Source organism: Populus alba, chromosome 1 (genome assembly GCF_005239225.2).
Source record: "Populus alba chromosome 1, ASM523922v2, whole genome shotgun sequence".
In the NCBI taxonomy this organism is placed as follows: domain Eukaryota; kingdom Viridiplantae; phylum Streptophyta; class Magnoliopsida; order Malpighiales; family Salicaceae; genus Populus; species Populus alba.
Window position 1 is genome coordinate 38,868,329 of NC_133284.1, and position 15,773 is coordinate 38,884,101.

Sequence of the window (15,773 nt, forward strand, 5' to 3'; positions counted from 1 at the left end):
TTAATGATTTTTATCTTTTCTTCTACATTGTCTTCGTAGTCATTGTCTAAATAAAGTAACTAGCTATGTTTGGCTTCAAATGAACATGGTTAGGTAAAGACCATATTCTTTGATTTAATTTTTTATGGTCATTCACTTTTACCATAAAAGGCTTTAAAAGTTTCTTTTCCTTTAAAGCACTTTGTATGCCTATCTATTATATTAAGACAATAGCTCTCGTTATTCCTTCTCTTTATATTATGTACGATCATCAAGAAGGGTTTCTAAATCATCCTTCATCATGTCATCATCTAGGTTGCCATCAATATCGATAATCATGTTATTTCCATCATTTATTTGGTCTTTTGTCTAGATAAGAGCATTTGTTGAAGCCTTCTTAAAATCGATCGATTGATTTTGTGTTTAGATATTTTTATTATATTTGAGCAATATTAGTGTTGTATCTTGTTTAATAGGTGTTTGTTCTTTCTTTCTTAAAAATTTCTATTTGTAGGTTTATTGCTTATGCTCGACAGTTACATCATCTTTTACTCCCTTTATATAACACACAATGACTAAGGTCATTATTATGGTGTTTTGTCTCTTGTTTTAAGCTTTTAAAGTGTTCATCTAATACTTTATGGAACTTTTCCCCATTGTTAGGTTTATTAATCGATCCCTACTTTTACAATATATGTCATTCATTCAGCTTGAGCTTGGTTTTATTTTAAGGCCTTTTTTTATTTTATTTTAATGATGACATTGTAAACATATTTAGAGACATCTTCTACCATTTGTCTCCTTAATAAGTCTTGCTCTCTTACAACTTCATGAGGAAAAGGTTGTGTAAAGATATAAAACCTCTATTAGGCTTATCAAAAGTTTTAGACGCAGTGGAAATAATAATTTAAAATATTTTCAAGAGTTTCCAGGATTTTGTTAGATAAAGTATGGTGGTTTAAGGTTTAAGCAAAGATTACCTGAAGATATTTTTATTCTAAGGTTTGATCAACCTTTTTTAAGGATATGTTATCGCAAATGACAAGTCATCTAAGTGTTTGACCTCTAATAATCCATATGAACCACTGATAAGGAATCTCTTAAAACCTTAAGGAGATTAGGATTATTATTTCTTGGAGTGCTAGCTTATTTTTTTTATGTTTCCAAATGTTTCTCTAAACCTTATGTTTTGTGATATATGTATAACTCTCTCCATATGTTTTGTAACATACTTATCCATTTGATCATATCATATATTTTCATTAAAAATATGAGGCATAACATTTATTTATAGAGAAAAACTTATAATCCCACAAATATCAAAATATCAATTTTTCCCTTGAATAATATCATATATATATATATATATATATGATATTTCAAGATAATTTTAGAAATTTATCCAATCAAGGCCCCACTTTGTTTTTCTAGATCTAGAATTGCAATCCCTTATATTAATTACATTTTAGTCTTTAATTTCTAAAACTTATTTATAATCAAGTTTCATTTGATTAATCATCATAGTTTAATTTCTAACCAGTGATTCTTAATATGCATGACTCATTAAGTTTCTAATAAGTTAGACTATATACAAAACACATTCCAAAATAATTGATTGATCTATATTTAAACATCAAGTGTATCGTATAGCAATGTGTTATGATCCTCTGAATATTATATAAGTCATATGTGGTTTGACTTAACTTTTTAGTAGGCAATTTCGCAATGATTATTATCCTTTCATCAAGAATATTTTGATTTAGACATTATAATATGGAGTGTGTCTGCTATATTAAATTATATTTATTATAACACCATAGTCATTAATTCATTGAATAAGATTCAAAACTCTTTTCAAATTTCATTCCACTTTGTGCAATAATTTCACAATCAATATTATTTGAGAACGTATATAACATTTGTCATAATTCATCTAGGGTGATGAATATTCTATTGATCACTCAAATACTTTTATATAGTCCATGTTATAATCAATATAGACTTTTTTGTTACCCTTGATTAGGTCAACATATAGCATGATCAAAGGATAACATTTTTTATATAAGATAACCTAGTATCTCAAGTTTAATAGTTACTTACACAACTATCATGTGAGCTTTTTCATAGACATTAGTGATCTCTTCATATAGAATTCAAAGAAGGTCATTTTAGTGTACTTAACATCTCATAGGCACTTACATATTAGTTCTAGATATCTCTCATACCTAAGCTTATAGGAACAACTGCTTCTTTTCATAAAGGAAATAACATAATATGTATTGGTCTTAATAAGTTTAATTAATATATAGTCTTAATAAAGCATTTATTAGAAGTATTTAGGAACAATGCTTTGATATAATAGGATTTTCATGTTTATAACAACTTTAAAAAAAATTTGGAAAATATTTTTATCCTAAGAACTTTCTCTTTGCTTTAGACTTATTAATCAAACAAAAATAAATATTAAAGATACAAGAATACCTTTATTAATTATATATATATATATATATATTGCACGAACAAAGTCAATGTCATGTGTTACCAGCTAATTGGTTATATGATACACACACACACACACACACACACACACACACACACACACACTAATAATGTCTCACTTTCACTAAAGCCAATTGCTCTTATACACATGTCACTCCAAATAGAAATAATGCTTCTATTATGATAGTGGTTTAATGAGAGGATGTACAAGATTTTTTTTAATGGGTATTTGTTTTGTCTTTATATCATTTATTTCTATGATTCTATGATAAAATATAATTGCATAAGTACACATTCAGATCATTGATGAGACCTTGATTCTTTTTTCTTATGTTATGACCCCATTGTTATCATAGTACAAGGTTACTGGATCAACAATTCTAGGAGCCATATATAGTTCAATGATGAACTTCTTGATCTAAACAATATTTTTTATCGTCTTAGATGTAGAGATGTATCCAGCTTCAGTTGTAGAATTTGATATGGTCTTTTATTTGAAACTCTTCTAACTCATTGCACCACCATTTAGAATAAAAAAAACATATCTTGACTAAGATTTTTTTTATCATCAACATATAATTGAAAACTAGCATATGAATAACCATAATCATCTCCTTTATAAATCATAAAAACTTTTTTAGTTTTTCTTAGTAATATTTTTAACTATCTTCTAGTGATCTTCACCTAAAATAGATTTGTATATACTCGTTATACTTAAAGTATTAGAGACATCTAATATTGTGCATAGCATCACATTTATTATGGATCTTATAACTAAAATATAGAGAATCATTTTCTTCTTATCTCTCTCAATTTATGTCTTAGCAGATATATCCTTAAAGAAACATATTCCATATGAAATAGGTAAGTATCAACTTTTAGGTTTTTTCATGCTAAATTGTTTTAGATATATCTCTATAAATTTTAATTCCTAGCATATTAGCTGTATTTTCCATATTTTTCATAGAATAATTCTTAAACAACTAGATCTTTACTGATTAGAGTAAAGGAATATCTTTTCATATCAATAATATGTCGTCTATATATAATATTAGGAAAATAAATCCATTGTCACTAATATTTTTATAAATATAAGGGGTATTCATATTTTGGATGAAATCAAATTGTTTGATTATCTTATATAAAAACGAACATTTAAACTTCATGAAGCTTGCTTAATTCCATAAATTGATTTTTATAGCTTGCATATTTTGTTGGCAAATTCTTTAGATTCAAAACCTTTAAGTTATATCATATATACATTTTTGGAAAAGATTCTCATTCAAGAATGTAGTTTTGATATCCATTTGTTAAAATCTTTGTGGATCAAGCTCAACCTCTTATCCTTGTCTTTATCCTTTATCAACTAATCTAGCTTCATGGTCTTAAGCCAATTCTTATAATCAATATTAGATATTATTTCCATGTAGTTAGTATACTTATCAATTATAAGTAACTCATCATTTTCAGCTTTTACGAGAAGTTTGTATCTCATTAGTGCATGACATGTCCTACCATGCTTACAAAGTTCTTATGGTTTTTGAGCTTTAATCTAAATATCCAATGTTATAGCCTCGAAGTTGGGTTCTATATATTTAGATATTAGTTATGGTTCTTGAACTTTTTCAAGTTCTATTTTTCTCAAACTACTCTTTTCAATAACAAATTCTTTCTCTAAAATGGTAGTATATTTTGAAATAAACATTTTTTTCTCATTAGAATAGTACAAATAATATCAAATAGTTTCTTTTAGATATTCAATAAACTTATATTTATCTAACTTAACTCCTAAGTTTTCAGATACAATATGTTTCACACAAGCATCACATCCTTGAATTTTTAAATATGATAAAATCGATCTTCTACCATTCCATATCTCATATATAGTCTTATCAAAAGATTTTAATGGAATTTAATTTAAAAGGTAAGTGGTAGCCTATAAGGTATAGCCCCAAAAATAAGTTGGAAGGTTTAACTAACCATATCCAATAGAGTGTGATATTATGTTGTGGTGTTCCAAGAGGTGTTTATTATGAGAGAATCTCACTCTCTTTTAAATAATCTTAAAAAGTTTGGATTAAGCATTTGTCATCTTGATCTAATTGAAATATCATAATAATCTTTCCAATTCATTTTTCAACTTTACTTATGAATTTTTTGAACCTTTTGACTTATTTAGAATTTTTTTTTATTATATACATAACTATATCTAAAATGGTCATTAATAAATGTGATAAAATATGTATATCTACCTATGACGAGAATTATTATTGGTCCATAAATATTTGTATGTATTAGATCTAACAATTCATTAGATCTTTCATTCTTTCCAATAAAAAGGTGTTTTGGTCATCTTACTTAATAAACAAGCTTCACAAGTTTTATAAAACTCATAATTGAAAAAATAAAAATCTTCTCTTTGTTTAACTTTATGATTCTTGTTTCATTAATATGACCTAGTCTTCAATATCATGAATGTGATAAATATTGATTATCTAATTTATTTTTCTTGTTGTTTATATCAAGATCACATATATACAAACTATTCATATAAATACCATATCCATAATAAACATTATCATTTTAAAGTAACAACATTTGCTCTTGATAATAAATTTTAATCCATTCAAAGCTAAGAAATAAATAGATACAATATTTCTAGAAAGTATTGAAACAAAATCACAATTATCAAGTTATAGTATTAGCCCACTTTGAAAAGTTAAATAATAAGTTTCTATAGTCAATGTAACAACTTTTGTTCCATTGCGAGCATATAGGTCCACTTCACCTTTACACAATCTTCTATTTTTTGTTAGTTTTTTTTTTTCTCATTATTCTAAATGTAAAAACTACATTTGGTATCTAATATCTAAGAACTATTATGTGAAGTAGAAAGATAATTTTCAATTTATAAATAGAACATGAGTGTTCATATATAAACATTCTATCATATTATAGTGGAATAATTTCCTAAAGGTTTCATACCTCTCACCCTACTAGTTACATTAAATAACTTTTGAGATGTATAATTGTAGTATAAGCATCTATAATCTCATGTTATGTGTTGAAGTTCAAGTGAGGCCTATATCACATACGTAGCATATTCATCATCATCAATATAATATTGATATTTGGTCCTAACTTTATCATTAGAATCCTTATCAATGATAAAAGGAATTGGATTTTCAAGAACATATAATCTTATTTTTTATTTGAGAACAATTCTCACATTTCAGTATGAGTCCAAGAAGTTTGGTCCATTTATTTTATTAGCATCAAATATGCTACATTGAAGGATCTATTACACCTTATGGTGATCTATCAACTTATTCATTTAAAAATAGTGAGTTATTGGTTTCATGCATATATCTTTATAACTAAATCTAGATAACGTCTTTAATTAGAATTAACAAGGGATTTGTTAGTTTAATTAGGTTTCATTCCATGGCATAATTGATATACCATACATCACAATTATATATAAATATGCACTTATAACATATCATTCTAATTGGATGGCTATAAACATATCTAAAATATTTTCTAAGAGCCATTGAAGGGAATTAGGTAGTTAAAACCTAAGTAGTTGCTAAAAATCTTCATAAGTCTTTACAAGCAATATGATTATATCTTTTTCTGCTATTTTTTCTTCATCTTAGATTATAAAGTAATTTTTCAATCTAAATTTCTATATTTTTAAATTACATAATGACACGAACCAAAAAATTGATGTCTTCTACCAAGTGTAGGAGTGTTGAAGTAATAAATAACCCGGTAAAACTGGGGTTAAATCACAGAGGAAGTTAACTATATAAATTATAAATAATAAAATGATATTGATGTTGAAGAGAACTTTGAGATGTGATAATGATGAAAAGACTAAACAAAAATAAAATAATTGTCAAGGTTAGAGGATCCACTAATAGTATTTCAAATAAATATAATATAAACTCTTTTTATTACTCAACTGAAAACCACACACAAAAGAGTTTCCAATTAGATGATTTATCGTTATTAGCTCATTATAAATTATTAACATGATCATATTAATTATCTTATTTAAGTAACACCATATTTTTAAATATTATCGGGAATTCATAATGCTAACTTATGTTAATAACAAATCAAGTTCCTCTTATAACAACGATGTTGGTTGAAGACTACGAATGATCAAGCATTTGATGTACCAAGTGTTATATAACACAAATCTAGATTAATCATTTAACAAGCAAGGTATTAATAATTAGTAAGATAACAAGATAAGACATGTTAATAGCAAACTTTCTTTGATATAAATATTGAAGTCTATGTTAAGTTTATAATATGCATATTATAACACCATTAGTGAAACATTTTCATTTTGACATGATTAACTTAGCTAAACATAATGAAAAATAAGAACATAAATAAACTAGATAAAAACATGGTTATGATGAAAAGCATAAACAAGAGATTAATGAAAATAAAACTTGAACATTACAAAGAAAGAAAGCAAGAAAATGATCTTGATCTAAAAACCAAGATGCCTAAATGTATGACAAATGCCTCCTTTTATAGGCTAAAATTTGAAACTATTGATTAGTTAATTAACTATTTGGTTGATGGCCAACCATTGACATGGTGGCTGGTTATTGACATTGTTGGCTGGTTATTGACTTTGTTGGTTCGCCAAAACATCATTGCTAACATCAGACTTTGAGTACATAGTCTTCATAAAAGTTGTGGGCTATTGTCTCAAATTTTCAACAAAAAAAAAAAAAGAAAACAGGGCTCATTTGGACTTCTAGAACTCGAGATATGAGCTGAATACCAAATAGTGTCCGAGTTATAGGACAAATTCATGTCTTTTTTGTTGCTAAGATTTGAACTTGAAACCAGCAGATTTGAATCTTGGACTCTTCATGAATGTTTTAGGCATTTTTCTTAGCTTTCCATCAAGATAAAACAGACTTAAATCCAAGGTCTACAGTTCTAGTTATAACCTAATAACTTAATTGTGTTCTAGTTTGTATTGGACCAGCATCTCTTCTCTAAGCTTAGTCCTCATCTTGTCTCTTCACTTTCAATAGTTAATCACATCAATCAATCCTTTGAATTGTAAGATATACCTGCATTCAAAATAAGCATTTACTATAAATTAAAGATATATTATATTATTAGACTTTTTATTACAAAACATGATTTGATTAGGGACTTTAATGATACTTTTAGGTGCAATATCATGATATAAAGCCTTAATGAGAATGCACTTTTAAGTACTAATCACATAACATTTATATAATTGTCTAATAAACCTCAACTTACATTCAAAAGGAATTAGATGAAAAAATAATTTTACAACAACAAAAAAAATAAAAGACAAGACACGTAGGTTTTATTTAATATTACAACTATTTAACCATTAAAAACACATTCATATTGGTCTTTTGTGTCCATAATCATTCAAAATGCATAAAAACACATTAATATATATAATTCAATATATTTCATGCTTCAATTCTAATTATTGGCTTTATATGCAATTTTAATATAATATTTCTAACAAATCATAATTTTGCCCCTCATCTCTTCTTCTTCATTGGTTGCAACCAATATTGGGCTTTTTGTCCACTATCGATGTTAGCGCTAACCAAGATTGTTAAAATTACAAGTTGACTTGACTTGTAAAATCATATGATTTCACAAGTCAATATATGCTTAACGTGTAAAATCGCTTTAAAAACTCAAAAATTGATAAATTGAATTAAAATCAAGTGAAATTTGTAAAATCGAGTGAAATAGCATAAAAACACGAGTTTAGAACCATGTTTATGATTTTAACAAAAATTATATACTTCAGGCTTTAGCCCTCTAGTCCACATCAGCGTGACCTTGGTTGTACCTTAAAGACTATACTTATAACATGATGTGGCCAAGTAAAGTTGTAAAGACTATGCCGAGTAAAGTTGTCAGAATCAATCTCACATTAATGGGTATTTGGCATAGTTTTCGTTTGTGTTTCTACATTTTTTTAAAGTGTTTTTAACATGAAAAAATATTTTTGTATAATTATAATATATTAATATAAAAAATATAAAAAAAATTATTTTATTATATTTTTAAATGAAAAATTATTTTAAAAGGCATCATTCATTATAATTTTACACAAAATGATTCATATTATTCTTATACTATAACAATTAATTAATCAAGTTCTTCCATCAATCAATTTAAATGATGTTTACATGCTCAATTATACATATAAATAATAGTTTTTTTATATAAAAAATTTATTTTTAATATCAGCATACTAAAATGATATAAAATCATAAAAAAATAATTTGAAGAAAAAAAACTAAAATAATCTAGAATTTAAAAAAAAAACATTTTTAAAATACAAAAAGAAATATGTTGAATCATAGAAATTAGAAAATCTACGATCGTAACAATAAAAAAACCTATCGATATTAAGAATTAAGAATGGTTAGGCACTAGGCAGGGTAAACCAAAAAAAAAAAAACAAAAGCAAAGAGAAAAGAATAAAAAAGAAATGAAAATAGTTTCGCAAGGGGATAGGACGATAAACGACAAGTTAACCTAGTTTTAGATTGAAGGTAGACTACATTTTAGCCAAAGACAATGGCTTTGCCAAACATTATTAAAATTAAGTTTAGTGTGGAATCGAGTGCTTTTGGGCTTTACCCAAAGACAATGAGTACTTTGTCATTATCTAATGGTTAGATAACTTATATTCATGATAATGATAATTCTCTTGATGATAATGATATTGATCAATGTCTGAGGAATAATAAGGAAGATAATGGTAATGAAGCTAGTTTTAGTTTACATGACACACCAGTAGATTGTTTATTTTAAGTTTGTTAATTGTTAGTTAATGAAAAGTTACTTAAATTATGTATGAATTTTTATTTGAACCATGTATTTTAAGATCTTGAACTATGTATGGATTTTTACTTAAACCATGTATTTTAAAGTGCTTGAACTATGTATGAAAAAAAATTTTCTTATGATTTTACGATATGTTTTTATGATCCTAGTTTATTTTACATTTTCTGTGCCGTGTTACAAAAGCATTTTTGACAACCTGGGCGTCAACAATGTCAATAAAGGCTATCACTACATCGCTTACAACATGAGGCAGCAGCTTTGCGATGCACTTACACTAGCACATAATAGCAGCCTTGTACTAGTTTGACAGTGCACTAGGAGTTATGATTGGCAAGACAACAATCATGGGTTGTTGCTACCTATGCTGTCAACAGTGACTTATTGTGCCCCAAACATATAAATATTATGTTATTACTAAATAAATAAAAAAAGTAGTTGTTCTTATAAGTTAAGGTGTAAGGGATACATGAAACTAATATATAGGTGATTGTGAAATGATATGTACATTAAATTAATTTGTATTAGAATTTCATATGAAAAGATTATTTGTGTTTATAGAAAATGCTCAAATGATAATTGTGTAAGTGGTCCTTATACTTGAGATCATTAAATTATCTTATTAGAGAATTTTATGCTTTGATCTTAACTACATGTTACCTTAATCAAAGGTAACAACACAAACAGATTAATAGGTATAACATTAACCATATAAGTTTATTTGAATGATTAAGAAATGATTCATCATCCTAAGTGAATTAGAAAAAATATTTGACCTTTTCTCTAATAGTATTGATTGTGAAATCATTATGTAAGGTAGAATAAGATTTAAAAAGACTTTTAGATCTTATTTAAAAAATAAATGGTTATGGTATTAAGAACAAACATGATTTGATAGAGAAGACACACTTCATGCTCAAATGTTCAAATTAGGACATTATTGATGAAGTGATAATTGCACTGAGAAATAAATAACTAAAATGTTAAGTCAAACTACTTATCATTTTTTAAATATTTGGGGATTATGATGCTAGATGTTATACTTGATCTTTAAATATAAAATAATCAATTGTTGAATTCATAATAAATTAAATTAAGGACTAGAATATAATTTATATAGGGGATTACAATCCTAGACCTAGAAAATTCTAGAGATTTGATTGCATAAATTTCTAAAATTATCCTGAAATAAATGTGATATTATTTAGGAGAAAATGATAGTTTACTCTTTATAGGGTTATCATATTTTACATATAAATAGAATGTTATGTCTCGTATTTTTATGATGATTTGATAATGAAAGATCTGATGTGATTAGATACTCCTGAATACATTAAAAAAAAAAACTAGCACTCAAGGCATAACAATCAATTTCTCCTAAAAAGGTTTTAGGATATTTTTACTTAAAGGTTTGTGTGGATGCCTGAGATTTAGATAACTTGTGGTTTGTAATAACTCAGCTTTCAAATAGTTGATATATATATATATATATATATATATATATATATATATATATATATATATATATATATATATATATATATATATTGTTCTTTAGGTGATGTTCACTCAAACCTTAAATAAATATTGTTGTTATGTTTATATGCCTTTAGAAACCCAACAATTAGTGGCCAAGGTTGTTTCTTCTTGACCAACTTGTTGGTGTATGCAATCTCTAATACTTGTTTCTTAAACAAAGTGTATGATTGAACATCCTATCCTTTTACCATGTTGTTTAGGTATTGCATCCATCTAAACTGGGTTTTGTAGACACATGGCAACAACAAAAGGCAACATAAATTTTTTTTTTTTAAAAAAAAAATAGTGCAGCATACCAAAGTAAATAATGGAGAACCCCAGGTAAGACTTGACTAAAAAATGCACTGAAAAGATATATGAAAGAAAAGAACAGTGGAACAGTGAAAAAATATGTCAAAAGTGGTGGTTGTTAGGCAGGAAAACTAAGAAGAGAATTAAAGAAAAGGATTGATGGACAGCTAAAAACCCAGCAAGGAAAAAGAAGCATATTAAATATAGCAAATGAAAATATAGAGTACAGAAAAAATACTGACAATAGAATAACAAGCATCATCATCAACAACATCAATGAGATTGAAATGAAGACTTTGATCCCTGTAAAATTAGGAGGGAAAGCCAAGAAAGGCAGTGGAAAGAATCGTTTGAAAAAACTTAAGTTGAAATTAACATTAACGAGCCAATTATAGTATCAATCTAGACAAAAATATAGCAAACATGGCCTACGCCAGGAAAAAGGAGCCAAACATGAGCCATGGCAGAAGAGAACAGGTGCTAAAGCAACAATGGAAATAGTCAAACAAATACAGAAGTGGTATAAAAAGGAACTGTAAAAAGGATGCAGAAGGTGCAGAGTGGAGACATGGAACTACGATATAGAAAGGTCAAGGAAAAAAGCAGAATAAATAAACCAAAGAGAAGTTAAATGTAGAAACCACAGCAAAAGCATAGACCTAAAGGATGCAAAATAAGAGCCAAACAGAAGGCATGTTAGCGAAAAATTTATGCCAGCCAGAAAGTCAAAGGGAAAGTAGAGCTACCAAACATAAAAGCAAGTCTCAGCCAATAACCTGGACCAAGAGTTTTACTTTCTTTATGGTTTCAGGTTACAGTTTTGTGGTTGCTAATATGATAGTTACTAGAGGCTTGCATGGTCATTAACTTCAAAGCCTATGGAATTAGTTAGGGTACGCACAAGCTGACCCGAACACTCACATTAATAAATAGGTGTATATTAGGTATAATAATCATTGATACATGTGTTAAGAGCATATATTCATACATTAGACAAACATAATATAAGAACAAAATGAGAGAGAATATTAATTACCAAGCCTTTGCCCCAACTAATATATAAAAAATCGATAACACATAGAGAGGTTACTCGAGAGCTCAAGACGATGGCAACCTAGAAAGGAAGAAAATGAAAAGGCAATGGCAATCAGGCCTGAGAGCTCGCACAAACCAATTAATCATATCATAGTTTCAAGTATATTGTTGGAGCTAAGTGATTTTACCAAGCTATTAGTTACTTAGTTTAAGGTCTTTACATTCATATATGACCATCATGGCTTATAGTTCTAGGCCTCTGGTCATCTAAGTTTAGTTATCTTTCTTTAATAATGAATGAATTCATAGCTTCTCCATGTCTTGCTCGATTTTTATGCAAGTTTACTCCATTAAAACGTGATGTTTGTTTCACTTTGCTTTTGTATTTAGCTTTGAATTGCAGATTTTTTCGTGGTTTGTTAAAAATCAAAATACTAATTAGCCATTAGCCAACTAAACTTAAAATCATTTAAGCCATATCAAACCAGGCACTCGTATACAAATTATTAGGGTACATTTGGTTACTGTCATGGGATAAAAAAGGTATATATAAGGGCAGAGCTAGAAATTTTTCCTGCCCCCGGCTATTAATTAAATATATAAATTTTTTTAAAATAAATTATTAACTCATGTACATGAATTTTTAAAGTTAATAGTAAAGTTTTAATTCAAATACCTTACCCAAAATATTAAAAAATAAATTTGAAAGTATATAAAATTAAAGTAAAAGTAAAAATAAAATCACTATTAAAATTACATCATTCGATGTTTAGTGAAATATAATTCATTTATAATCGAATATGAATCGATATTGTAACAACCATTCAACCGAGATAAAATAAACAATCTCATGTTAACTAAAAACAAAAGTAATTAATTTTTTTTTCCTCTCTCAATTTCTCTTTTCTTCACTTGATTCTTCCTTAAATTAGTATTTTATAAGTTGGACTTTATAAGTTTACAAAGTTATTCTCTCACTTTTCCTTTTTTTTTTCCTTGTATTTTTTTTATATATATTGTCCCCTTACTTTTCTCTCTTTCTCTCTCGCCTTTTCTTTTCTTTCTTTTTTTATTCTGCTTCTGCCCAGCCGACAACATATAAAAGAAAGGAAGAATTGATTTGTTTTATTTTTTAAAGGCAAATAACCATTTTACCCTTAATGAGTCGTTTTGCTTTTATTTGATCTTTTTTTTTTGTTAACACTACCAAACTCTGTTCAACCTAAAATTTTAACCAAATTTCATTCAATATATTTTAAGATCCCTCGTAAAATTTTAGCTCAATCTGATAGTCGGATTGAAAATTACACCAAATAACGTAAAACTAGTCATATTGTGATTTTTTATCAAATTTCTGAATTTCTTCAAAAGTTCTGAAATTTTACCCAAGCTAAAGTATCAAATTAGAAGGTTCCACGTAAATTTTTAGAATTTTTTGATATCTTAATTGAGAATTACAAATTTTCTTTACATAAAACTAGTAAAAAAATATTGATAAAATCTTGACCTGGGCTAGAGCCCACCCGAGCCCATACATGCCTTCGCCCTTGGATATATATAAAAAGGATAAAAACATGTTTGGTTAAATGATAAAAATAAATAATATGATTTAAATGTCTTTGAAATAGTTTTGGAGTGAAATTATATGGTTTCAAAACATCAGGTGCAATAAGACATGTTTTTTTTTTTCTATTTTTATCTTTGAGATAGTAACCAAATGCTACATTATGAACGAAAAATCAACATTTAGGATAATTACCTAGATTTTTTATCCCATTAAATTTTTTAATCTAAAATACTAAAAACATATATCTAACTAGTCAAAATTAGATCCTATGGATGGAAGTTTTTTACTCGCCAACAATTGGGTAAGCAAAATTACAATCCTATTAAACATTTATATGAAATATTATAATTTGAATAATCTGGATTTTTTTGCCCTATATTTTCCTGTAAATACTTGTTACTTGAATTAGTTTAGTTTGGATAGTTTAGGTAAGAATTAATTATAAATTAGCTCCTCTAGTTTTGATGAGAACCGAATTAATTACTCTTTATTATTTCAAAAACTAGTTATTTTTTTAATTTTCATTTAAATGCACTTAAAAAAAGAGCTTAACATGATATTTCAATTATTATTCATTCTTTCCATTATTATTAAATAATATTATAGGTTTTATTGAGAATATTATCAATTATTTCTCAATTATTATGTTCCTAATATATAAAAGAAATAGCTCATGAATATTTAATTAAAATAAAGTTTTTTATTTAAAATTATTTGATATATTTTTTACTTGATTTTATTATATTTATTATTTATTTTTCCATCAATCACATTCAAAATATTGAGATATTATTTTAATTATTTTTTAAAAAACTTGCTTTTAAAATCATTCTAGGATTTTTCTTAGAAAAAAGTACTTACAGTTAAAAAGACATTTTTTCGTTGAAGCAATTAAAAGATGCATTAAAATCTTTAACAAACCTTTATTTTAATTGTCATCATCTTTTATTAAAAAACATGTTCGTTATAAAAATATTATGCCATTGTTTTTTTAGAAGATTAGAAATGTTTTATGATAATATTATTGATTGCTTTATTAATAAATATGTATTACCCGATATGTGGAATCTTTATAGTAATTTTCTTATTAATTTTGAATGAGAATTAATTTTTTTTTAAAAAAAATATTATGAAATCTTATATATATTTTTGAATTTTTTTCTTATTTTTTTCCATATAATTACATAAAGATGATCAATTTATTATTTTTATTTATTTTTTTAATTGAAGCTTGCTTTCACAATCATAAAGAGTTTTTGCTTCAAAAAATGCTCTAAAATGATATAGTTTCTCCAAACTGTTTTTTTATTGTCATTGTTTTTATTCAATTAAATATGTTGTAAAAGGAAAAGACAATTTCAATAAAAAAAAAATATTTCTTTTCAATAATTTATTCTTTTTCTTTCTACAAATTTATATTTTTTATAATCATTTAAATAAATAAAATATGAATTCTAGAAAACAAGATTATTAAACCTTTATACCCGTGATCTAGGTCATGAATTCAATAGTTAACTTGATTTAATTCTGATCAATTCAAAAATATTATTGTTTCAAGATTTTCTTATATAAAACTATTAAATTGATGTTGGTTTAAGATATTTTTAAATAAAGCCAAGTTTTTAATGGGTTGATCAATTCGTAGGTGCACCTGCTGGGTTGGCTAGGCAATTCTAGATCAACTCTCATATGGTTTGATTTAAAATTATGACTGGTTCAATAATTGGGTTGATGGGTTATCATATTGACTTATAAGGCTAGATTGAGTTTAATAACATTGATAAAAAAATAAAAAATAAAAATAAAAATAAAAAGAATCAGTATTTTATTATGGACCAAGACTCATTTTGCATTGTGAATTACTACAGTATAATGATATTTTCCCCTCCACGGTAAAAACCAATAAAGCCAAAATCGATAGTAAAATGGTCTTTTTACAAGGTTCATTTGACAATATTTATATCTTTTTAGCAGGATA